Source organism: Pseudorca crassidens, chromosome 1 (genome assembly GCF_039906515.1).
Source record: "Pseudorca crassidens isolate mPseCra1 chromosome 1, mPseCra1.hap1, whole genome shotgun sequence".
In the NCBI taxonomy this organism is placed as follows: domain Eukaryota; kingdom Metazoa; phylum Chordata; class Mammalia; order Artiodactyla; family Delphinidae; genus Pseudorca; species Pseudorca crassidens.
This window is the reverse complement of record NC_090296.1, coordinates 75,398,671-75,426,339: the sequence shown is the minus strand read 5'-3', so window position 1 is coordinate 75,426,339 and position 27,669 is coordinate 75,398,671. Positions and strand designations below refer to the sequence as shown.

The 27,669-nt window shown below is 41.0% G+C and overlaps 1 protein-coding gene and 1 long non-coding RNA gene across 2 annotated transcripts in view; one reads left to right on the top strand and one right to left on the bottom strand.

Annotated features, from left to right (window-relative positions):
- Positions 1-27,669, top strand: part of LOC137226319 (T cell receptor alpha chain MC.7.G5-like) — a 282,791-nt gene that overhangs the window by 151,501 nt on the left and 103,621 nt on the right. The window lies entirely within an intron of this gene.
- The window catches only part of LOC137226362 (uncharacterized), a 684,033-nt gene that overhangs the window by 643,847 nt on the left and 12,517 nt on the right, over positions 1-27,669 (bottom strand). The window lies entirely within an intron of this gene.

The window sequence follows — 27,669 nt, the reverse complement described above, 5'->3', positions numbered from 1 at the left end:
TTACAATCCCCAGTTAGCACACCAGGTCCAATTGCTATTTTTAAGTCCACAAGAGAAAAAGTGATGAACAGAGGAGGAAAACTGTACCTATGCTTCCACTCAGATTGTCCAAAATAACTGGGCTTATGGCTTAAAGGATAGAATACATCAGCTCAATAAAAATAAAATCAGAAGAGCCCATTTCAGGGAATATAAACAATTCACAAATATAACACTTTTAATGAAATTCTCATTTTTAGAGCAGAAACAGAACATGTCTTCCCTGGGTTACATATTTCTAAAAGAGCAGATTCTTTTAGATATGAATTTTTCAGCATCTAGTGATGGTTTATAACATTTCTTTCTGGTATAGCGGAATGGAGGCATTCACAGTTACAGGAAGAAGAAATGTGACTAGTTTGGGGCTTCACATAAGAGAAATCATGCAGAAAAAAAAATACTCCAAGCCAAAAGAAGACGTTTTAAAACATTGCAAAATCTCAGATTACTTGCTGGTTGCAATGGGAATATGAAACTTTACAAAGGATAGAATTTTCTGTCACCATCTTATCCTAGTGATCAATCTTAGCCTCATCAAGTCATTAGGTCTATCCTGACATGATGCCATACACAGGACACAACCTCCTTTACTCAGTGTTCCTGCCAAAAATAAACAAAGTCTAATCCAACCTTTAGTTCTAGCAGGACACAAGGAAGCTAGAAGAACAAGTTAAAGGATTCCACAAAGAAACACCTAGACAAATCCAGAAGGTGAGACATTCTACAGGACAATAGGCCAGTCCCTTCAATAATCAATGTGATGAAAAGAAAAAACAAGTACAGTGGAGGGAAAGCAGTAGGAGAACTATTACAGAATAAAGAAACTTAAAATGCTTAGCAACCTAATTAAATGCATAGTCTTTGATTAGATTCTTGTTTTTAAAACCCATCAGCAAAAGATATTTGGGAAGAAGTAGGGAAATTTATCATGGACTGGCTACAAAATGATTTTAGGGAATTGTTAACTTTAAGTGGAAAGTCATAATATGGATATGTAGAACAATATTCTTCTTTTTAAAAAAAATACATGCTAAAGCAGATAGAAATGAATTGTCATGGTGCTTGTAATTTATTTTTAAGTACTTGACTGAAATAAACAGCAAATATGACAAACATTAACAATTGTTAAATCTAGGTGGAGACTATAAAGATACTGATTCTGTTCACCTCTCTTTTGTAATGTTTCAAATTTTTGTAATAAAATGTTTTTAAAGTTTTCATTTCTAAGTGGCCAAGAAGGCTGCAGCAAGTTTAAGCAGTGAAAAAGTGGAAAACCACATTTATTGAAAATTAGCATACATTTTAAGAATACTGCTCTGCTCAAAGAAACCCTGAACCTGTAGGTATTTAAACAAATTAAAACTGTATGTTGCTATGACATATTTCTACAACAAAAATGAATCTGCTACTGAATACCTAGGTAGTATAAATAAGAAAACGCCAGTGATGATCTTGCACATTTTGGATTATTCTTATTCAAGAAATAAGCATAAGTGGTATATCTTAAAATCACTGCCTTTCTAGATAATAATAGCTCAAAATCCAGTCTTCCACTTGTGTGGGGATGGGAGAATGCCAGACTTCTACAGATGTACCAATGTCTCCAATCAGTGGATTGGCAAGCTCACTTCTCCTTCAGTTGGGTAGGCATTACAGAGAAGGTAAGAGAAGATTTTGACAAAAGCCAGTGTATTGGGGACCACCTGACTGAGGGGAACTTGACCAGGTTAATCCGTTCTTGGGGCTTTATATGGGTCCCAGTTTAAAAGCCTGACCTTTTTTATTTCCAGTCCAGTTGCTAAGTATATTGCTTGACCCCTTAACCATGAAAGCCAATCCAGTCTATTCCTCCTCTTTACGGTTTTGCCAAAAACTCAAGTCACAATACTAACTACCTGTCACTTAAGAAGTAAACATTATTTTTAATGGAAAGGCTGAAGTATCACCACAGAAATATAGTATGGGTACTGAACATAATGTGGTCAGACTCTGGGCCTTCGCTGAGCCCTCCCACTGTCCCCAAAGCACCATCTTCATGGATCCAGCATCTGAGACACTGAGTACCACCAAGGAGAACAAACCCCAGGCAAAGGACATACAGATCCATGGTCTTTGACTCTAGAGTTTCCACCAAAGTATTTAGGACAATTTCATCTTTTTTAAGGAATTGGAAAGTCACTGTTCACAATGGCTTCTAACCACTTATTCATCCATCAGTCAAAGCATATGATATAATTGATCTGCTAATCACTAGCAAACAAGAAGAGAGTGGTCAAGCAGTAGAGAAAGCCTGGGTTGACTGCTGCCATTGCAGCTTTGGCAGCACAAACCACATGGATTAAGACAGTGGTTCTCAAAGGATGGTCCATGGACCTCTAGGAGCCCAAAGACATTTTCAGGGAGTTTCCATGAGGTCAGAACTATTTTCATAATAATATCAAAACAATATTTGCCTATCCTAGTGTTGACATCCGCCTTGATGTTGCAAAAGCTTTGGTGGGTAAAACTGATGGTCCCTTAGCATGAGTGAAGTCAGTGGCCTTGATTCTGTGATTCTGTATCAGTGGTCATTGTATTCTTTGTTGGTACGTATTTGCAGGGCAAACAAAGCCAATTTCACATAAAAATGTTACTGACTATATTAATTGGCTAGGGCTGCCATAACAAAACACTACAGATTAGGTGACTTAAACAACAGAAATTTATTTTCTCACAGTTTTGAGGCTAGAAATTCAAGATCAAGATTCCCATAGAGCTGGTTTCTCTTTGAACCCTCCCTCCTTGGCTTGGAGATGACCACTTTTTCACTGTGTCCTCATATGGACTTTCCTCTATACATGCATAGCCCTTGTGTCTCTTCTCTTTGTGTGTCCAAATTTCCTCTTCTCATAAGGACATCAGTCAGACTGGATTAGAGTACATTGTAATACAAATCAAATGGCGCCATTTAAACTAAATCATCTATTTAACAGCCATATCTACAAATACAGTTATATCATGAGATATGAGGCATAAGGATAATTAACATATGAATTTGAGGAGAACATAATTCTGTCCATAACATTGAAAAAGCAGTGAAACTATTAATTTTATTAAATCTCAACTCTTGAGTATATGTCTTTTTAGTATTCTGTGTGACAAAAGTGGAAGTACACATAAAGCACTTCTGCTGCATTCCAAATTATCATATTATCTCAAGGGAAAACATTTGTGCAATTGTTTGAGTTGCAAGCTGAACTAGCCACTTTTTCCATTCTTTTTACTTGAAAGAATGACTGACAGACAAATTATGGGTATTCAGACTTGGGTAGCTGTCAGGCATTTTCTTGAAAATGAATGAACTGAGCCTGTCACATCAAGAAAAATAATGGATTATTGTTGCTAATAATAAAAATATAAGCTTTCAAGCAAAAATAGAGTTTAGGGAAACTTGTATCTGTCACCATGAGCTGTATGGCTCACCAGTATTTAAATACTATTCTGATTTTAAAATACTGGTGGTCATATTAACTCCTGTGATATATTTGATATTGTATAAGAAATATGTCAACACACAAAAGTTGCCTAACTCAGTGAACAAATTATTTCCCAAAAGACCAATGGATAATCATTCAAAACTATGCATAGATGAAAGTGCCATCCAAAATGCAAGCTAGACCAATGGACTTCAATGGAAAAGAATAGGAAAAGCCCATTAACATGGTTTCTGATTTCACAACGCAAATAACCTACTTTTTTGTACTACACATCTGTGTGAGGCCAGGTTTTGCTCATATATTTCACCAAACCAATATATTGCAATACATAGGAGGCATAAGCAGACATGTAAATCTAATTGTCTTCGCATAAGCCAGCTCTACCCTGATGGTTATTTGAAGACTATGATCAAACACCTTCAGTATCTCCCATCCTTTGGTCTATATTCTCCGAAGTTTTCTAGCTGTTCCTCCATGTATGTGGTTTGAAGTCTTTTCAACAGTCTGTTCCACCTTAAAAAGCACACATACACACACAGCCTGGTATTCTCCTTTCAATAGACTGCAGTTTGTCTATAACCCTCAATGAATACATGTCAATATCAGGAGCAGGGAGTAGAGATAAATAAAGCAAGTTCAAAGTCCACAATCACAAAATTAAAAGCTCTAGGATGCCCTTGTCCAATCCCTATTTCTTTTCTTGGACTGGCATCCCATAAATTTTCTCCAAGTTCTCTGAGTCTCCAGGCAGGAAGCCTGATCCCACCCAGGACTGGACAACACCATGGGAAACTCAGTTCCCTCACACCATCCCTGTCCTCTAGTCCCTTCTGAGAATGCACTTGTCTGGCCCAGCTTCCTTCCAGGAAGAGGTGAATTTCAGGATGAACCCAACCTCTGCCTGCCCCTCCCCTTTCTCACAGAAGAGCATCTCATACAACAATGCAAAGCCACAGAAAGGAAGAAAAGGCCGGGCTGCCCAGGCCATTCTAAGGCCACTCCAGGGAAGGAGACCAGCTGGAGGACTGAGAGGATACCCAGACACCTTCAAATGACAATGTCAGAATAGAAGACCAAAGACTGGGTATTTGCTGAGTGTATCAAAAGAATATCACTGGATTAGGAATTGGAGTATTGATTTCTTGTATGTTTCTTTAATTTGGGTGCCTTGGCCAGTTGTGAAACCACTCTGGATCTTTCTAGACTCCTTCATTTGAACACATAGTGGAGCAAATATATGATCCTTGAGGGCTCTCCCAACAGTGACATCCTAGGATGCTTCTCTAGAGGCACAGTCCATGCTAGATTACTCATGTTAGTGGAAAGAATGTGATTTAACTACTCCAAACATGTAGATAACATGGAACTCATTTCTCTTTGGCTTTGGAATATATTTCATGGCTTGGAGAAAATCACAACAAATATATCTTCATAATGATGCTTAACTCAGGCCAATGTTAAAAATCGAATTCTTTACAACTAATAGTGCTGTGCTCTGCTAATCAAATATAAGGTAGTATTTCACAAGACACCTAGGGCCAGAGAGAGCAAGGGACTAGGAATTGGGAAGATGTAGCTTCTGGCCATGAATCTGACACTTCCTAGCTCATCCTCTCTGAATATGAGATACTCCATCTTAAAGTGGATTCAGAAGACACTTTCTGAGCACTAGTTCATTGAGGTACTGTGCTGGCCTAGTGGACACAGAGATGAACAAGACAAACTCCTTCTCTAAGACCACAGGAAAGGGGTTTTGAGTGCAGGGATAGAGATAAGCACTGGATGCCATGAAAATTGAAGGGAAGGGGGTGCATCTAATCCAGTGCACTGTTGGGCAGCCATTTAAGACTTCCTAGGGAAGAAAACAGCTAAGCTCAGACCAGTAAATCAATAGGATCTAAGGAGGTGGGTTAGGGACAAAACTGGGGAACTGAAGAAGGAAAGGGTATTTCAGGCAAAAGCAATCACTTGGCAAAGGCAAAGAGGTATGAAAGACCATGGAGCTTTCAGGAAGCAAGTTGTTCAACACAGCTGAGTTTAGGGCAGCATGTGGAAAAGGATAAGATATAGCCTAGGAAGGCAAGCAAAACCCTGTACTCCAAGCCATCTTATCCGGAGGATAATGGGGTGCTACAATAAATTTCAGCATGTAATTTCATAGGTCAAGCCCCACAAGGCTTAGCATCTTTATTAATCAGGTATTTCTACTGTGATTATTAGCTATAACAAACATTCACAAAATCGCAGTTGCTTTACAACAAACATATATTGCCTTTGCTCATTGGTCAGCAGGCCAGCTGGACTTGGCCTCAAGTTGTGGGCTGCATTCAGGGCTGCTCTACATGTCTTCGTTCTGGGACCCAGACTGAAGCAGCAGTGACCCTCTGAGCACACTCTTCTCACCTCAGAGGACAAAGGTTCAAGAGTGCTGGCAGAAATCCATGATGTCATGCCATGTGGAGCCTCAGCCTAGAACTGGCACTGTCACCTCCACCCACAATCTATGGATCCATGCACGGCCACGCTCCAGGTCAATGGAGTGGGATGTACACCCACCTGGAGTGGAGGCCCTGCAAAGTCCCGTGGCAAAGTCCCTGGATGATACTCCTGGTACAGGGAGGAGTGAAGCACTGGGAAACACAGCAGCTGCATTCTCCTCAGGATTCAGTACCCCAAAACTTTCTGCCATGGCCACAGGATTGTAAGACTCACGGCCCCAGACCCACAAGGTTGCAGAGTTTAAGTGTTGGTTTCCTCGAGATTTTAATTGCCTTTTCATTCCCAACTTTTTTGTTTCTTAAAGCTAGTTCCATTCAAACCAGTCTCTGATGGCTGCTTGGGAAAGTCTGTGCACCAGCACAAGGAGGGAGTCAGTGGGCCTCACAGGGGTGCATCAGAAGCCGAATTTACTATTCAACACGCTAACCACCCACCTGTTGCCATTTCAAAGACTGGCACCTAAACCAGCCATACTCAACCGTCCAAGTTCAATGTTTTATTCCCAACTGGCCTCTCCCCATGAGGTCCACATTCTCCTGCTCTCTGCTCAAGCCACCCTTTGTTACATTGTCTGTTACTGAGAAAATAACATTTCTGCTTCTCCAGTTTTCCTATTCATTCTTTGAGTTTTTTAATCAGCAAAAGAGTGTTAGACCATGTGTGTGGAGATGATGTTGCTTGGAGTTCACGGGGCAGAAATACAGTTGTATGGAAGGTGGGAAGGAGTTGTCACAAGATTATAAGGAAAATTGTTATACTTAAATTAAGCCATGGATTTAGATAAGATCCTCCAAAGAAAGTGTGAAGATCAACCTTTTTTCAATCCTGCTCTCTCTTGATAACAACAGCAAAAGAATTCACACTCTCCTTTAATGGTTAACATTCCATGAGGGTACTTTCAATGACTCTAGTGTATCTCTTTATTTTCATAATAATAGACACACAGATCAAAGGCTAACCAAGACCAATGTGTTGAGATCACCAAAGTTTTCAAAAAGGGTATGATGATGTTAAAAATCAGAAGTCCAACAAGAATATAAATAAATAGCATGGCCTGAATTTGGCCAGAGCCACTGCGCCTAGGTTCACAGGTTGTGTCTGGCACAAGGACCCTCGGCCAAGGGGACAAGTGGGGCTAAAATTCAGCTCCAGCTCTGCTGTCCCTGGTGAGGAGCTGCCTCAGCTGGAGAAAGGGAAGCCTTTCATAAAGCTCACAAAGGTGCCTTCTGTTTGCCAAGCTTGAACACTAGGCGATGCCACTGCATTTCCCCAGCGGGTTGCCCTTTCCAAGTCACACCAAGAAACATATGGACTACTGGCCCTGAATTTAGCCAAGAGCTAGTCAATGGAGAGGATAAAATTCTAAGTTTATATGAAAGCCTTTTCGACTCTATAACACCCTCCACGTGTAAAGTAGGGCAGGCAGAGGTGATTTGGAAGCATAGCAGGTGAGAGCAGAAATTACATTGACCACAAAACTTTTCTGCCTACCTACAGCTTATAGAACCCAGTTGAGACATTCAGGTCTGACAAACTCCTCTGTGGGAAACCATCTGAGAGGAGACTGGCCAGAAAGCACAGATAGGAGAAGATGTCATGATTTCTGAAAGTCCATTCTAGTTGCAAACTCCAGGGCAGATCCCAGCAGCAGGGCAGAAGAGCCTGAGAAAGAAGCACCCAGGTGAGCCTGCTCTGACCTGCAGCCAAGACTCTGATATTGCTGAAGCTTGACTTGGAGAAAAATCCTATGACGGGTGTTCTCAGAGGCCCCATAGGACAAAACCAAGGGGAGGTTTTTGTAAAGCTCTGTAGCACTGTGGGTGGGATTTACGAGCACATTGCTACAAAACCCACAGAGACCTGTACAGAAACTGTAGGGGCAAAAGTGGAATTTCCCCCTGAATTCCTCATCCTGGCTACCATGACTATCAGACTAATTTTCCCATGACTCCCTGACTGAACTCCCACAAAATGCCAGCTGCCATTTTTGCTTCACATAAGGCATCCAGTCCCAAGTTCATTAAAATGTTGTAACCGATATTCTGATGGAAACTTGCATGTTCCAAACTTAAATCTGACCATTCGTTAAGCAGGGAATTTCCTGCAAATGTTCTATCCTATTTATATTTTCCAGTGTTTCCTTTCTAAAGCTAACTCCCAAAGGTCTTTGCTATGCTTTCCAGTTTCATCACAAGGTCAATGTACAAGTTAATTTTTTAAATTTCTTCAACCCAATAGGTGCCTGGAATAACAGAGAAATGGAAAGATTCCCTCTTCCATTTATCTATTATTCCAGGCACCTATTGGGAACAAAAACCTCAAGCTTGGACTACCTTGGGACCTACAACAACCATAAAACGTGCTCTTGGTGTCACTGTTCTAACAGCCAATTACTCACTCAGTTTCTTCTGCAGCGTTTGTTCCTCAGTATCTTTTTCAAATCTTGATACTTAGGCCTCCACTTTATAAATTCATATTTCCTTCTTTGACATCTACTCATAGTGTTGATAGTCTACAAAATTTCCACCACTCATTTCTTCCTTCCAGCCTCCCTCACCCTGAGCTTTACACATTCCAACAATAAACCTTCCCAGAACATTAGTATCTCAACTGAAAAATGACGCAAAACAGGTCCCTTCCTATTCCGGTTTTTTGCTGCTCAGTCCTACCCCAACCCATGTAGGACTGGAAAGTTAGGACCACCTTCCCCGTTTGTGGACACTTTCTCAGAGATCTGTCACCAGAGCAGCATTTGGGGCTGAGTCCATGATACTATAACACTTGAAGATGCCTGACCCAGAAAGACTTGCAAGTTTGTACCTAAATTCAGGTCCAGCTACTGTATCACTGGAATTTGCCATTGGAAAAGGTGGGCTATGTTCGTACCGCTCCTTGAAAGTCCCAGAACTGAATCTCAGATTCTACAGGATATATGGATGTATGAAGCTCAAGTGCACCAGTTCTATGGACTGTGATGGGAGCTGTCCAGATCATAGGCCTTCAGTGGAAGAAGGAAACATTGTCACCTTAAAAAACTCCAACTCTCTCGGCTACTTGTGTTCTCTGATACCACACCTCATTCTACCATTTATGTTAGATCAAATCTACTGAAAAATAAACTGGACAAAGACATAGTCTTTGCAAGTCTTCAGACTCAAAGTAAAGTAAATGAATCTGACTCCAGATTAAAACCTTTCCCTCTCTCCAGCACAGAATCCAAGAGCTAGGTATAAAGCAGGTCTTTATGCACCCTATTTTTACATTTGGATATATTTCTCCTGCTTCCTGTACAAAGGTTCTACATATGGAGAATTCCGTGATGAAAATGGAGACTCCACCCTACATACACTAGTAACTCAACTATCAGTGTAGAATGAGTGTGTAAAGGGAAGACAATTTTGTACTAAGACTATTTAGCTTCTATTTACAGATGAAAAACAATAGACACTTTCTTCCTACACTGGCTTTCTCTCTGGATAGAGTGTTTGCCATTGCTTTTTGGCTTCCACACCCCAAGCCATCTGTTCTCCACCACATCTGGAGGAGGATCTCCTGGTTCAGCATTGTTGACGCCATCACACTGATCCCAGAAATCAGACCTAACTATATACATTGGCTAGTAAACGTGGAAAAGCCCATATTCTAAGATAGAGGTGGAAAGTGGTGGGATGGATGGAACCTGGGTGCTGGGAAACTGCTCAAGTCCACTGCTGACTCAGTCTTCTCACCACCCACCTAATAATGTCTTCCTTATGAGGCACCAGAAACCCAGAATAACCACATTCTGTGATTCCTGTACCCCCTGACACCCCACATTTGAGTTCCTTTCCTATTCAGAGAACAAAAGCTGCTGGCTTTGAGCCAGTTCACAACAGATGTGGGGCACAACCACCAACTACCCAGGAAGCATTCACCAGGGCAGGGCATGAGAATCAGCTTCTCAGAAAGTCCCATACTTGTGATCCCATCAATCACCTGACATCTGCCCAAAGAGAGAGACTGGGAGACTTTCTCCTGAGCATCTTCACAGATTTAATGCTTCCTGTTGAGAACTGAGGATCCTGAGTCATGACTAAGTTTAGGAGACTGAAAGTTAAGTGAATTATTGGAAAGTAGTTATTACAACTCTACAGGTACCATAGAAATGCCTGCAGATCTATCCAAAACTTTGATACAATGCCTTCCTAAATCACTGACCTTACCCATCTCACTCTCTGAATCCATGAGGTGATCACACACTGGATGGGCTTTCAAAGCTGTGAGCAGAAGGACCTTTCCTTTCTCCACATGCAGGTCAATGGGGCTGGAGATACTGCTCCTGAGAATGTTATTGCTAGTTTGTGCCAGACCTTACAAGGATGTCCTTGTACTGCAACTCTCTGTAAGAGACCGTATCCTGGCTTTCCCTAAGTCTGTAGATTTCTTTTACTACTTTTGTGACCCAAGAAATAGTCCCTTCTGTGGACTGCCTACTTCATAAAGCTAAGAAAAATAGGAAGCATATGGACAAAGTATAAGGAAATACACAAAAACATTAGTACCAGGGAAAATACTCTTGTAGACTCGGAGTATTTAAAACTTGAATTGATATTAACCTTATCTCCCCAGCAAATGTAAAGGTCAGTATTAAAATGTGTATTTTCTCAGTGTCTCTGAAAGAAAATATGAGAATTCATGGAGTACAGAATCTTTGAATCCTGCAGTTTCCACACCAATAAACAAAAGTGCTTCACTGTAGCTGGAATGATCCAAAGCCTTGGCAGTAGCTAAGGGAGGCTGCAGCTGCCAACCCTCTGCAAACTGTAAAGTAGGTCATCCACAGCTCCTTGTTCTCATCTTTCTGGGCCTTTTCCCTGGACCCTCCTCCCCATCACATCCCTCATATGCTTCTATTCTATTCCCTTCAAAACCTGGTATCAAGAAATGACCTGAAACTAGTTCATACTAATTTAGGGAAGAATGGAAATAGATGGAGGCTTTAGGTTTTCTAAGTTTGGGGTGGGAGGGAGGGAACATTGTATTTAATAGATATAATAGCCATGAGCTAAAGACTAAAGCAACCGTGGCAGAATTTTCAAAGCTTGAGGACACTGCCCAAAACGAGAGATGGAAGTTTGTTCTCTCCGTGTTTGGAGATTCGGTGTGGATCAGACAAAGAGAATCTGGAGTCTCTAAGCAGGCACTTCTATTCTTGTGTTCAGAAAGAGGTCCAGAATTGTGGCCAACAGAAATATAAAATTTAAATGTGTGTGACTTAATCTAATAGCAAGAATAGTTTTCCGTAGTTGACATTATTCAGCCAAGAAACAAACATCCTTATCAGAGAGTGAGTTCAGGTGGATGACTATACTAGGAAGGTTGTCTGCATGGTTGGCAGATAGAATTCAATGACCTGAGTTTTTTTCTCCTTAAAATTCATTACAATATTCCATGTCGAAAAAAACTCAACTGACACCTAAAAGCAACTACAGTTACTATTTGGGTATATTCCTTCCCAGTTTTCTTTTCAAAGTACATACTCTCTATATGTACTCATACTCCATAAACACAATTCATCTGTTTTAACATTATAAAATCAATTCCATATTTTTTTATTTGATACTTTCAGTAATCAGTTTTTTTTTTGGTTTTTGTTTTGTTTTGTTTTGTTTTGCGGTACGCGGGCCTCTCACTGTTGTGGCCTCTCCCGTTGCAGAGCACAGGCTCCAGACGCGCAGGCTCAGCGGCCATGGCTCACGGGCCCAGCCGCTCCGCAGCATGTGGGATCTTCCCGGACCAGGGCACGAACCCGTGTCCCCTGCATCGGCAGGCGGACTCCCAACCACTGCGCCACCAGGGAAGCCCAGTAATCAGTATTTTTAATGAGCTACATTAATGCTGTACTTAGGAACCTGCTATGGATCAGTCAGTTCTTGTGTGATGGAGAATTTGGGCAACGTCTACATTTCTCCTATTGTAAAAACTGCTTTAAGGAATATATCCATATGTGACATTTCCATTATTTAAAATTATGATATGTATATATGATGAAAACTTTATACATACATATAACTACATGTACATAACTATATTTTATGTATATAGTATATTCTTTGTAATATAAAGTAAGTCCCCACTCTTCCTCAACTAGATTATTGAAAATGAGGGTTACCAAATTTAGCAGAAGGAAAGAAATCATAAAAATCAGATCAGAAATAAATGAAAAAGAAATGAAGGAAATGATAGCAGAGATCAATAAAACTAAAAGCTGGTTCTTTGAGAAGATAAACAAAATTGATAAACCATTAGCCAGACTCATCAAGAAAAAAAAGAAGACTCAAATAAATAGAATTAGAAATGAAAAAGGAGAAGTAACAACTGACACTGCAGAAATACAAAGGATCATGAGAGATTACTGCAAGCAACTACATGCCAATAAAATGTCCTGCAAGAAATGGACAAATTCTTAGAAAAGCACAACCTTCCCAGACTGAACCAGGAAGAAACAGAAAACATAAATGAACCAATCACAAGCACTGAAATTGAGACTGTGATTAAAAATCTTCCAACAAACAAAAACCCAGGATCAGATGGCTTCACAGGCGAATTCTATCAAACATTTACAGAAGAGCTAACACCTATCCTTCTCAAACGCTTGCAAAATACAGCAGAGGGAGGAACACTCCCAATCTCATCCTACGAGGGCACCATCACCCTGATACCAAAACTAGACAAGGATGTCACAAAGATAGAAAACTATAGGCCAATATCACTGATGCAAAAATCCTCAACAAAATACTAGCAAACAGAATCCAACAGCACATTAAACGGATCATACACCATCATCAAGTGGGGTTTATTCCAACAATGCAAGGATTCTTCAATATACGCAACTCAATCAAGGTGATACACCATATTAACAAATTGAAGGAGAAAAACCATATGATCATCTCAATAGATGCAGAAAAAGCTTTCGACAAAATTCAACACCCATTTATGATAGAAACCCTGCAGAAAGTAGGCATAGAGGGAACTTTCCTCAACATAATAAAGGCCATATATGACAAACCCACAGCCAACATCATCCTCAATGGTGAAAAACTGAAAGCATTTCCACTAAGATCAGGAAGAAGACAAGGTTGCCCACTCTCACCAATCTTATTCAACATAGTCTTGGAAGTTTTATCCCTAGCAATCAGAGGAGAAAAGGAAATAAAAGGAATCCAAATCGGAAAAGAAGTAAAGCTGTCACTGTTTGCAGATGACATGATACTATACATGGAGAATCCTAAAGATGCTACCAGAAAACTACTAGAGCTAATCAATGAATTTGGTAAAGTAGCAGGATACAAAATTAATGCACAGAAATCTCTGGCATTCCTATACACTAAGGATGAAAAATCTGAAAGTGAAATCAAGAAAACACTCCCATTTACCATTGCAACAAAAAGAATAAAATATCTAGGAATAAACTTACCTAAGGAGACAAAAGACCTGTATGCAGAGATTTATAAGACACTGATTAAAGAAATGAAAGATGATACAAATAGATGGAGAGATATACCATGTTCTTGGATTGGAAGAATCAACATTGTGAAAATGACTCTACTACCCAAAGCAATCTACAGATTCAATGCAATCCCTATCAAACTACCACTGGCATTTTTCACAGAACTAGAACAAAAAATTTCACAATTTGTATGGAAACACAAAAGACCCTGAATAGCCAAAGCAATCTTGAGAACAAAAAACGGAGCTGGAGGAATCAGGCTCCCTGACTTCAGACTATACCACAAAGCTACAGTAATCAAGACAGTATGGTACTGGCACAAAAACAGAAAGATAGATCAATGGAATAGGATAGAAAGCCCAGAGATAAACCCACGCACATATGGTCACCTTATCTTTGATAAAGGAGGCAGGAATGTACAGTGGAGAAAGGACAGCCTCTTCAATAAGTGGTGCTGGGAAAGCTGGACAACTACATGTAAAAGTATGAGATTAGATCACTCCCTAACACCATACACAAAAATAAGCTCAAAATGGATTAAAGACCTAAATGTAAGGCCAGAAACTATCAAACTCTTAGAGGAAAACATAGGCAGAACACTCTATGACAGAAATCACAGCAAGATCCTTTTTGACCCACCTCCTAGAGAAATGGAAATAAAAACAAAAATAAACAAGTGGAACCTAATGAAACTTCAAAGCTTTTGCACAGCAAAGGAAACCATAAACAAGACCAAAAGACAACCCTCAGAATGGGAGAAAATATTTGCAAATGAAGCAACTGACAAAGGATTAATCTCCAAAATTTATAAGCAGTACATGCAGCTCAATAACAAAAAAACAAACAACCCAATCCAAAAATGGGCAGAAGACCTAAATAAACATTTCTCCAAAGAAGATATACAGAGTGCCAACAAACACATGAAATTATGCTCAACATCATTAATCATTAGAGAAATGCAAATCAAAACTACAATGAGATATCATCTCACACCAGTCAGAATGGCCATCATCAAAAAATCTAGAAACAATAAATGCTGGAGAGGGTGTGGAGAAAAGGGAACCCTCTTTAACTGGTGGTGGGAATGTAAATTGATACAGCCACTATGGAGAACAGTATGGAGGTTCCTTAAAAAACTACAAATAGAACTACCATATGACCCAGCAATCCCACTACTGGGCATATACCCTGAGAAAACCATAATTCAAAAAGAGTCATGCACCAAAATGGTCATTGCAGCTCTATTTACAATAGCCTGGAAATGGAAACAACCTAAGTGTCCATCATTGGATGAATGGATAAAGAAGATGTGGCACATATATACAATGGAATATTAACCATAAAAAGAAACGAAATTGAACTATTTGTAATGAGGTGGATAGACCTAGAGACTGTCATACAGAGTGAAGTAAGTCAGAAAGAGAGAGACAAATACCGTATTCCAGCACATATATACGGAATTTAAGAAAAAAAAATGTCATGAAGAACCTAGGGGTAAGACAGGAATAAAGACACAGACCTACTAGAGAATGGAGTTGAGGATATGGGGAGGGGGAAGGGTAAGCTGTGACAAAGAGAGAGAGAGGCATGGACATATATACACTACCAAACGTAAGGTAGGTAGCTAGTGGGAAGCAGCCGCATAGCACAGGGAGATCAGCTCTGTGCTTTGTGACCAATAGGGAGGGTGGGAGGGAGGGAGATGCAAGAGGGAAGAGATATATGGGAACATATGTATATGTGTAACTGATTCTCTTTGTTATAAAGCAGAAACTAACACACCATTGTAAAGCAATTATACTCCAATAAAGATGTAAAAAAATAAAATAAAATAAAAAATAAATAATTTATTTATTTTAAATACCTGAACAAAATAAATTGCAAATATGACAAACATTAAAGATTGTTAAATCTAAATGATGAATCCAAGATATTGATTGTATTCCCCTCTTTTTCCCTAATATTTCAAAAGCTTTATAAAAAATATTTTTAATTTTTTCATTTCTTGGCCATTAAGTGGTCAAGAGCTCTACAGCAAGTTTAAGCAGTGAAAAAGTGAAATACAATATGTTTCTTGAAAATCAGCATGATTTCTTGACGAATACTGCTCAGCTCAAAGAAACCGTGAATCCACAGACATTTAAAGATATTAAAACTATGTGTTCATATGACATATTTCTAAGACAACAATGGACTCTGTCACTGCCTACATACATAAAATTAATGAGAAAACTGCAAGTGATGATTTTCCACGTTTTGGATTGTTCTTATTCAAGAACAATCTTGAACTGGAGAGGCATAAGTGGTGTACCTTAAAATCACTGCCTTTCAAGATCTGAAATAATGATAATAGCTCAAAATCCAGACTTCCACTTGTGTGGAGGTGGGGCAGAGCCAGACTTCTACAGACGTACCAAAGACTCCAGTCAGTGGATTGGCAAGCTCACTTCTCCTTCAGCAGGGTGAGCATCACAGAGAAGGTAAGAGAAGGTTTTGACAAAAGCCAAAGTGTGTTGGGGGCCTCCTCACTGAAGGGAACTTGACAAGATTTATCCATGCTTGGGGCTTTATATGGGTCTCAGATCAAAAGCCTGGTCTTTTTTAATTCCAGTCCAGTTGCTAAGTATATTGTTTGATCCATTAACCACGAAAGCCCAGTCGATCTATTCCTCCCCTTTAGCATTTTGCCAAAAATTCAAGTCACCTTCCTAACTACCTGTCACTTAAACGAGAAATATTATTTTTAATGGAAAGGTTGAAGTTTTGCTGCAGAAATATAGTTTGGATACTGAACATAATATAGTCAGACTCTGGGCCTTCCCTGAGCCTTCCCACTGTCCCCAAAGCACCATCTTCATGGATCCAGCATCTGAGACACTGAGTACCACCAAGGAGAACAATCCCCAGGCAGAGGACATACAGGTCCATGGTCTTTGACTCTAGAGAGTCCACCAAAGTATTTACGACAATTTCATCTTTTTTAAGGAATTGGAAAATTACTGCTCACAATGGCTTCTGACCACTTATTCATCTATCAGTTAAAGCATATGATATAATTGATCTGCTAATCACTAGCAAACAAGAAGAGAGTGGTCAAGCAGTAGAGAAAGCCTGGGTTGACTGCTGCCATTGCAGCTTTGGCAGCACAAACCACATAGATTAGGACAGTGGTTTTCAAAGAATGGCCCATGGCCCAGTAAGGACACAAAGACATTTTCAGGGAGTCTGTGATGTCAGAACTAGTTCCATAATAATATCAAAAGAATATTTGCCTTTTTCTTTGTGTTGACATTGCCCTGATGGTGTAAAAGCAATGGTGGATAAAGCTCCTGGTCCCTCATCATGAATCAAGGCAGAGGCCTCAATTCTGTATTAGTGGTCAATATAGCCTTCATTTCTATATTTGCAAGGGGGAAAAAAAAGCCAGTTTCTCCTAAAAATGTTATTGACTATATGAGTTGGCTAAGGCTGCCATAACAAAATAACACAGACCAGGTGGCTTAAGCAACAGAAACTTATTTTCTTACAGTTCTGAAGCTAGAAATCCAGGATCAAGGTGCCCACAGAGTCGGTTTCTCCTTATCCCTCCCTCCTTGGCTTGGAGATGACCACCTTCTCTCTGTGTCCTCATATGGACTTTCCTCTGTGCGTGCAAATCCTTTGTGTCTCTTCTCTTTGTGTGCCCAAATTTCTTCTTCTCATAAGGACACCAGTTAGACTGGATTAGGGTCCACTCTAATCCAGTCCAAATGGCCCCATTACACCTTATCTTTAAAGGCCCTATTTCCAAAAAAGGGATACATTTTGAGGTACTGGGGGTAAGGACTTCAACATATGGATTTGGGGAGGACACAGTTCAGTCCATAACATTGAAAAAGCAGTAAAAGTACTAATTTTATTAAATCTCCACTCTTGAGTATATGTCTTTTTAGTATTCTGTGTGACAAAAGTGGAAGTACACATAAAGCACTTCTGTTGCATTCCAAATTATTATATTATCTCAAGGCAAAATATTTGTGCAATCGTTTGAGTTACAGGCTGAACTAGCCACTTTTTCCATGAAACACCATTTTGCTGAACAGAATGACTGGCAGGGAAACCATGGTTAATCAAATTTGGGTAGTTGTCAGGCATTTTCTTGAAAATGAATGAACTGAGCCTGCACATCAAGAAAAACAATGGACCATTGTTGCTAATAATAAAAATCTAAGCTTTCAGGCAAAAATTACAATTTGGGAAATTTGTATCTGCTACCATGAGCTGTATGGCTCCCCAGTATTTAAATAGTGCTCTGATTTAAAGATATTGGTGATCATATTAACTACTATGATATATTAGATATTGTATAATGCAATGTGATAACACACGCAAGTTGCCTAACACAGAGAGCCAATTATTTCTCAGAAGACCAATGGGTAAAGTTACAAAACCATGCATGGGTGAAAGTTCCATCCAAAATGCAAGCGAGACCAAAGGATTTTAATAGAAAAGAATATGGTAAGTCCATTAACACGGTTTCAGGTTTCATATTGCGACTAACCTACCTTTTTGTACTACATGTTTGTATGTATAAGGCCAAGTTTTGCTCATATATTGCAACCAAACTAATATATTGCAATAGATAGAAGGCATAAGTATACATGTGAATCCAGTTGTCTTCGAATAAGCCAGCTCTACCCTGATGGTTATCTGAAGACTATGATCAAACACCTCCCATCCTTTGGTCTATATTCTCCAAAGTTTTCTAGCTGTTCCTCCCTGTATGTGGTTTGAAGTCTTTTCAACTGCTTGGTATCAGCTTTGAATCCACTGCAGTTTGTCTATAACCTTCAGAGAGTACATGTCAATATAAGGAGCAAGCAGTGAAGATAAATAAAGCAAGTTCAAAGTCCACAATCACAAAATTAAAAGCTCTAGGATGCCCTTGTCCAATCCCTATTTCTTTTCTTGGCCTGGCATCCCAAAATTTTCCCAAGTGCTCTGAATATCCAGGCAAGAAGCCTGATCCCACCCAGGATTGGACAACACCATGGTAAACTCAGCCTCCACACACCGTTCCTGTCCTCTGATCCTTTCTGGGAATGCACTTATTTGGCACTGAAAATGACCTAGCCTCCTTCCAGGAAGAGGGGAACTTCAGGATAAACCCACCCTGTGCCTGCCTCTCCCCTTTCCCACAGAAGAGCATATCCTACAACAATGAAAAGCCACATAAAGAAAGAAAATGCCAGGCTTCCAAGGTTTCCATTCTAAGGCCACTCCAGGGAAGGAGATCAGCTGGAGGACTGAGAGGATACCCAGACTTTCAAATTACAAATGTCAGAATAAAGGAACAAAGAAGACTTGGTATCTGCCAAGTGTACAAAAAAATATTCCTGAACTAAGAATTGGGATACTTGAGTTCTTGTATGTTCTTTTGAAGTTGGGTGCCTTGGCCAGTTCCAAAACCTCTCTGGATCTTTCTACACCCTTTCATCTGAACATATTGGGGAGCAAATATATGATCCTTGAGGGTTCTCGCAGCTGTGACATCCTAGGATGCTTCTCTAGAGGCACAGTTGACCCTTCATTACTCCAAATATGTATACAACATATTGATTTGAATACTCCAGATATGTGGTTTGAATACTCCAAATATGTAGACAACATGAAACTCATTTCTCTTTGCCTTTGGAATATATTTCATGGTGTGGAGAAAATCACAACAAATTTATGTTCCCAATGATGCTTAACTCAGGCTAATGTTAAAAATCTAATTATTTACAATTAATGATGCCATGCTCTCCTAAACAAATGCAAGGTAGTATTCCATAGGGCACCCAGGGCCAGAGACAGTAAGGGACTAGGAATTGGGAAGATGTGGGTTCTAGCCACGGACCTGTCACTTCCCAGTTTATCCTCTCAGAATATGAGATACCGCATCCTTAAAATAGTTTCAGAAGACACTTTCTGAGAACTCACTCAATAAGGCACTGTGCTGGCACAGAGGACAGAGATAAACAAGACAAATCCCTTCTCTCAAGGGTCTGTATCTAATCAAAACAAAGGAAAAGGGTTTTGAGAGCAATGATAGGGATAAGCACTGGATGCAAGAAGATTCAGGGAAAGGGGTGCATCTAACCCAGTACAGTCTTTGGCACTCATTTAGAACTTCCCAGGGATGTCAACAGCTAAGCTCAGATCAGGAAATCAATAAGATCTAAGGAGCAGGGTTAGGGACAAAATTGGGAACTGAAGAAGGAAAGGGCATTCCAGCAAAAGCAATCACAGGGCAAAGTAAAGAGATATAAAAGAACATGGCACTTTCAGGATGCAAGTAGTTCAAGGCAACTGAGTTTAAGGGAGCAAATGGAAAAGTACAAGATGTAGGCCTAGGAAGGCAAGCAAAAGCCTGTATTCCAAACCATCTTATCCTGAGCATAATGGAGAGCTACCATAAATTTTAGCAAGTAACCCCTTAGTTGGGGTCCCCCTAAGGCTTAGCATCTATAATAATCAGCTCTCGGCCAAGGGGACAAGTGGGGCTAAAATTCAGCTTGAGCTCTGCGGGCCGAGCCAAGGCCCTGGTATGAGGCTGCATCAGCTGGAGAAAGGGAAGCCTTTCATAAAGCTCACAAAGTAACCTGTTTGCCAACTAGAACCCTAGGAGCTGCCACTGCATTTGCCCAGTAGGTCACCTTTTCCAAGTCACATAAACCAGCATATGGGCTACTGACTTTCAATTTAACAACCAGAGAGTCAATGGAGAGGATAAAATTCTACGTTTATGTGAAAGCCCTTTGTCAATTATACAACACCCTCCATGTGCGAAGTGGGGCAGACAGAGGTGATTCAGGAGCTTAGCAGGTGACAGGAGAAATTACATTGCCCACAAACGTTTTCTGCCAACCACAACTTGTAGAATCCACTTGAGACATTCAGGTCTGGCAAACTCCTCTGTGGGAAACCATATGAGAGTAGACTGGCCAGAAAGCACAGTGGGAGTAGACATCATGATTTGACCTGTTCTAGTCACAAATTCCAGGACAGATCTAGCCAGGGGTTCAAAAGAGTCTCAGACAGAAGCACCCAGGCCAGCCTCCCTTGAACTAAGCCAAATCCCTTTGATCTTGCTGGAGCATGACTTGGAGAAAACATCCGGCCCCGTAGTTCTCAGAGGCCACATTGGGCAAAACCAAAGGGAGGTTTTTATAAAGCTCTGTAGCACTGTGGGTGGGATACGCACAGTGATACAAAACCCACAGAGACCTGTACAAAAACTGCAGGGGTCAAAGTGACATTTCCCTGGGAAATCCATAGCCTGGCTACTATGCCCCGGGGACTAACACAGCAAGTAGGTGTCCTTCCTTGCTCAGTGACCCAAATGGGATGCCAAAAAGTTGTCCGAACCAGGAGAGGTGACCCCCAGTTGCTGGCCTCTCTCTCTCACTGCTGTTTTCTCTTGAGTGAAACTGGCATTTCAACCGTATTTGAGGAATACAAAAAGGTAATTCTCAAAAACTATCCTTGTCTTGGTTTCTATTGCAAAAAGGAATCTTATGGAATTTCTGAATCAAAATTCCTAGAGAGGTTTGCCTGAGAGCTTTGCTGTGCAGTTTGGGAAGATGAATCTAAAGAGAGGGATTTGTTTTTAGGCCATCACCAGTAGTAGTTGCTCATTCTAACACTGAATATACTATAAATCCCCAGTACATGATTGGTGCTTCATGCTGCCCTGTCACCATTGGTATGCCACATGTTATCTGACTTAAAGCAGCCCGGGGGTCTGTGAATGCCTTGACTCTGGAATAGTCATGGATCCAAGACCGATCCCCTTGGCAACACCTGGTTTCTAAGACTGAGAGTTAGGTGTGCGTCTAGGAAGCGAGAAAAGTCTAAAATAACAGAAAGCAACCATTCCAAGAACTTCATGAAGTGTCCTATACTGGAAATGTTCACCACAGGAGTGTGTGCTCCTACCTACTCTCAAGACTACAACCTCCCAAAAGCAAACCCAAAAGCAATTGCGAATCTGCAATTGACTATATCATCACGAACCAGTTGGATGAGCATCAGGTGCCATCTTTCAAAGAACCAAACCCTTAAGATCCTCCTACCCTCAAGATGACAGGAAGAAGAAAGGTGGGAGCACCGCTGAGGTATTTGGAAAGCCCTCAAGCGCTGTAAGAGAGACAGGCTCATCTTTGGAAAAGGAACTCGCCTGATTGTGGAACCAAGTAAGTAATTCATTTATCTGTTTTTTGAGGTTAATCCTCTATCTAAAGAGGCAGAAATATCAGGGAACGTGAGATGGGTAGTAGTAGCGTTAATACTGTGTCAAGGAGGAGTTTGGGGAAGATGTGAACTACTGTTAATCCCCTCCATAGGAATTGGGAGGGGTTGTCTATAAAAAAAATAGATTTGGGGGCTGTGAGAGACCCCACATAGCTCAGGGAAACTGAGGAGTTTCTGCCCAATGCATGGGCTTTGGGTCAGGCTGTAGAGACCACAGAGTCACTGGCTCAGATCCCCTGGAAGAGTCAGAACTGACCAGGGACAAGGTTGAGCTGAGTCTGGGGGATTCTATCAAGGTGGCTCCAGATATAAAGAATTCTGACCTTCTGGGCTTCCCTGGTGGCACAGTGGTTGAGAATCTGCCTGCTAATGCAGGGGACACGGGTTCGAGCCCTGGTCTGGGAGGATCCCACATGCCGCGGAGCAATTAGGCCCGTGAGCCACAACTACTGAGCCTGCGCGTCTGGAACCTGTGCTCTGCAACAAGAGAGGCCGCGATAGTGAGAGGCCCACAAACCGCGATGAGGAGTGGCCCCCGCTTGCCACAACTAGAGAAAGCCCTCACACAGAAACGAAGACCCAACACAGCAAAAATAAATAATTAATAAACTCCTACCCCCCCCCCAAAAAAAAAAAAGAATTCTGACCTTCTTTAGGCCAAACACTTGCTCTTGGGAGAGCTCAGAACTGAGTCAGCCTCCTGGGCACAGAGGGTTAGGCCAGGGTAAGTAGGCGCTGGTGTTGTTCTGTTTTTTCTTCCGAAAAAAGGAACCAGTTCCAGAAATCTGTTTCTAATTGTTTGAGCTGCAAATGGAAATTAGGTGACTAGTGAGGAAGCTGGAACATTCTGGTTCCCATTGAGACCAGATCCCAAGCAGAAGAAAGTGAATGTGCAATGCTTCCTTTAAAGCCTATAGGACATAGCCAGGCATAGCTCCCTAAGGACTCATGGCGTCCATCTTCCTCACTAAGGGGATGCGGTGCCACTCACTAATTAACTGTTATAAAGGAATCGATGCTAACGTTGTCAAAGGACTGTGCTCAACACAGGAGGCATCTTCTCAGGTCATTTAAGTGACATTTGAATCCAATTGTGTCTTGCTAAAAAAAAGGACATCAGTCTCCATTGGGCAGCAGCCTCCAGTTAGATAGTGGAGATTAATATTAAGCTAGAAAATGTAATAAACAAACACAAAACACCCCATTTCAAAGATCCTAGGGAAGTCTAGCAACGGGGTTCCAAATATGCTGAGCTGGCTGCTGGAAAAGTAACAGCACGTCCTGGCCTGATGCCTTGGTGTTCAGCTTGTGTTTTCTAAAGTAAACGAAGACTTTAGAGAGGTGGGGTGAAAATGTGATGGGGTGGACTCCTCTCAGAGAATGGTTAGGGACAAGACAGTCCTTGGTGTATGAAGTGAAGGAGGCATAGAACTGAGGGCAAAGGAAGGGAAAAGGAGGAGTGCAGGCTGGGCATTCCCAGACCTCACACACTAAAGGGAGAAGTGAGGCAGGGGCTTTGCATCCAGAAAAAGATAGAGGTCCAAAGCCGGCTAGCGGAGTCAGAGCAGAAAAATTCATATATTTTTTTAAATCATAGTAAGATTTTGAAAATTCAAATAATGGAGGTTCTTGCCGTTAGACCTCATTGGCTTTAAATTTTCTCACTAAAATAATAGTTTATCCACATTCCTGACAAAGTTAGTGACTGAGTTCCCTTATCTCCCTTTGTTCGCCGAGTTCTTCCTAATGAATTAAGTTCTTCTGTTTACTGACTTACTTGAGCCAGCGTTGCCCTAAGTGTAGAATGTATAGTACGTGGCTTTAGATGGTACATAGATAGACTTTCTTTTCATTTCAATTGCACTGTCTTTTAATGGTATCAGCATAGTACAACTAGGTTGTCAAACCCATGTGATTTAAAGTTTCCTCTTAATTATATTTTAAGTTAAAATGTGAGTAAATTTAAAGAAAATTATTAAGCAAATCTTATGACTGATGGATGTGACCCAAAATAACCCAAAAAGAGATGTGATAAATTGAAGTTTAGGAAACACTGAGCCGGTGACTTCCGTTGTCCTTTGAAATAAAAAGATGAGGGGCACACAGAGAGGGCAGGATGCAGAATATCTTTGTATGGTGCCTTCTTTTTAGCAAAAAATATTGGATAAAGAGGCATCACTGCAAACTCAGACCCTTTATCTTCTCAGAAGCCTACTTTCTTTTGATGCTCTTTCTTTTGATGCACCTGAGGAAAGGTGCTTCTTTCAAGTTCTTACTTGCAGGGCTCCCAGGCAGCACCAAACTAACAGGTCTACACAGATCCGCAGCCCAGATCCACCATAGCTTTTAGCCCTCCAGATGGAGAAAACCTGGGGTTGCCACTTAACTTTATAAAACAGAACAAGAGAACAGGATAAAACAGCAAGGAATAAAGTACCACAATGTAAATGTGTGCAATGACAGGAGCTTAGAAAGGGCCACAGTCATCAGGAACATCTTCCTGCCAGTGGGCCACTGGATGGACTTAGAGTCATATATATTATTACACAACATACATATATCATCATATCAACTACTACTTTTTGAGTGCCTACTATGTATTGGGCCACTGGACTAGGCACTTTATAAATGAATGTCATTCTACTTGGTTCTCACATGATCATGCAAAATTAGGTACTATTACCTGCATTTTTACAGGTCAGGAGGGATTCCCCAAGATCACACAGCTTAGCAAAGCCAAAATTTGTATCATCCGTCTGATTCCAAAACCTGTGCACTTAAGAACTCTGCTCTTCTATCAGGACTGAAGTTTGATTGGGGCACATGTGGAGGTTTTTCTTGCCTGTCCCAGCCTCCCCCTCAGGCTTCTAATGAGCTCCTTTCCAAGCTGCCTGCAGAGTCTTAAGCAACAGTTAGGCTGTTTCCCTTCATCCCCACCACAGTCCTTCACCAAAACAGGGCTCCTGCCCCCAAACCAAAACCAATTACCCAAAGAGGCATTCTCCAGGCAAGGGCCATCCTTGAATTTACACCCCTAGGGCTCAAGGGTCCCTAAACTCAGAAAGGTTCAGACAATGATCAGAGCATCACCCTTTCCCCCAAGAAAAAATCCTGGGATCATCAACATGTTTCTATAACGCCAAGAGATAGCTTTCCCATTCCCATCTTTGGCATTCCTTCCCTCTCACTCTTGATGAGCCTCTCCCAGAACAGAGCCTTGACCTGCCCTTCCCTCTGCCTGGAACCATTTTCTCCCTGAGACTAACCTAGCTTTCTCCCTCACCTTCTCCAGGTCTTTACTCAAATGTCACGTCTAATGAGGCCTTCCTCAACCACCCCTGTCTTCAACAGTCCCCTTACCCTGCTTCATTTTGTATAGCCCTCACCTCCGCCTGAAACTCTGAATGCTCACTTATCAGCTATCTCCCTTGTCCCCTGAAGGCAAGGGCTCTGAGTTGTGCCTTACCATTTCCATGAATACATTGAAGGCACTAAGTAAATGTTTGTTGAATGAACAAACAAATGAACAAATGAATGAATGAGAGGACAAGTCAATGGTGGTTTAAGGCAAAAGGAAATAAAAATGTAAGCAAGCTAGGCACCTCCAGAGCCAAGCTTGATCTCAGCTCTGCAACCTGTGACAAGTCAGTGTCACTATACGCCAGGCACTCTTCTAGGTGCTGGGGAATCAGCATGAATAAAACAGACAGAAACCCATGCCTTATTGGAGCTTACAGTGTAGTGTAACTACGACTGTAAGACAGATGGTAACCTCACTATATAAAATATATAGTAGTTTAGCTACAATGAGGTATCACCTCACCAGTTAGAATGGGCATCATCAGAAAATCTACAAACAACAAATGCTGGAGAGGGTGTGGAGAAAAGGGAACCCTCTTGCACTGTTGGTGGGAATGTAAATTGATACAGCCACTATGGAGAACAGTATGGAGGTTCCTTAAAAAACTACAAATAGAACTACCATATGACCCAGCAATCCCACTCCTGGGCATATACCCAGAGAAAACTATAACTCAAAAAGACACATGCACCCCAATGTTCATTGCAGCTCTATTTACAATAGCCAGGACATGGAAGCAACCTAAATGCCCATCGACAGACGAATGGATAAAGAAGATGTGGTATATATATATGATGGAATATTTCTCAGCCATAAAAAGGAATGAAATTGGGTCATTTGTAGAGACATGAATGGATCTAGAGATTGTCATACAGAGTGAGGTAAGTCAGAAAGAGAAAAACAAATATCGTATATTAATGCATATATGTGGAACCTAGAAAAATGGTACAGATGAACCGGTTTGCAGGGCAGAAATAGAGACACAGATGTAGAGAACAAACGTATGGACACCAAGGGGGAAAAGTGGCAGGGGTGGTGGGGTGGTGGTAGTGGGATGAACTGGGAGATTGGGACTGACATATATACACTAATATGTATAAAATGGATAACTAACAAGAACCTGCTATATAAAAAGAGAAATAAAATAAAATTCAAAAATTCAAAAAAAAATATAGTAGTTTAGGTGGTAATAAGCCCTGTGAAGGAAAATAAAGCAGTGAAGAGGAATAAAGAGTATTAGTGGGAGGGGGCAGTGTGCAATTTTTAACAGAGGGGTCACAGAAGGCCTCATTGGAAAGGGGACATTTGAGCAGAGACCCGAGAGGGTTACAGAGGGAGCCATGCAGGTTTCTGGAGGAAGAGCATTTCCAGGCAGAGGGAACACAAGCACTGCCTGGAGTGTGTGAAGGATACCAAGGAGGCCTGGGTGGATGGAGGAGAGTGAGTGACCTGGAGAGAATTTGTGAATGAGGTCAGGTTGGTAATGGGGAAAGGATGGCTTCCAAGTCACTGTAAGGACTCGGGCTTTTGGATTCTAGAGGGAAGGTTAGAGAAGGGAATGGCAGTCACACTTGACCTTGGGAAGAGACAAAGGGAGACAGAAACCTGGATTCCAGTCCTCACCCTCAGCTTTAAGAAGTGGGCAATTTTATCCCAAACACCAAAGAAACAGGATTCTCTCCTCCCTCAGCAACCTCTCCCTACAACCCTGTCCCCAGGGAGCTCTGAGCTTAGTGAAATTACATGTTCCTGCTTCAAGTAACACTTTTTACTCTGAGTCTAACACTGATAAGCATTGTACTTACACCGAGCATTTACAGAATGCTTTATATATACACCCTTTCATTTAATCTTACAACCTCCCAATACAGAAGACAGTATCCTTGTTTTATAAAGGAGGCAAATGAAGCTCACTGACCTTAAGGAACCTGGCCAAGATTACACACTTAGTAAGTAAGAAACTGAGTTGAACTCGATTTCAGGTTTTCTGACATCTCCCTACTTCACCGCAACTGAGAAGCACTCTCCATTTTAGTGATTCTCAAAGTATGATATGCAATCCTGTATGGGCTGTAAACTGATCTGAAGATGCACTTTTTCTCCCTAGATTTTGTGAGTGACATACAAGCGATCTCACAGACAGTGATTTTTACATATGACAGAGGCTAATCTAACTGTCCCTTCTAAGTGTTAAGTATGCCATTGAAGCTTGCTCAAATTTGAAATTCATGAACATGTTATTAAAATGTTCCAAAAACTCTAGTTCTATTTTATACTAAGTCTGGCTGCTACACAGTGCCTGTCAATGATGCAAAGCTCTGACTGGATATGAAATGGAGTTCTCCTAAAAGGTTCTGAGTGGGGCATGTCACTCATTAGATCTTGCCCCACCTAAGTATAGCCAAGGGTTGACAATCACCCACTCTATGATCAACAGTCTACCTTTCTTTGCTCCTGATCTAAGAAACTCTTTTCCAACTTCTGTCGTTCAGAGCACAAATTCAGATTGTGACACATGGCAAAAGCCTAGA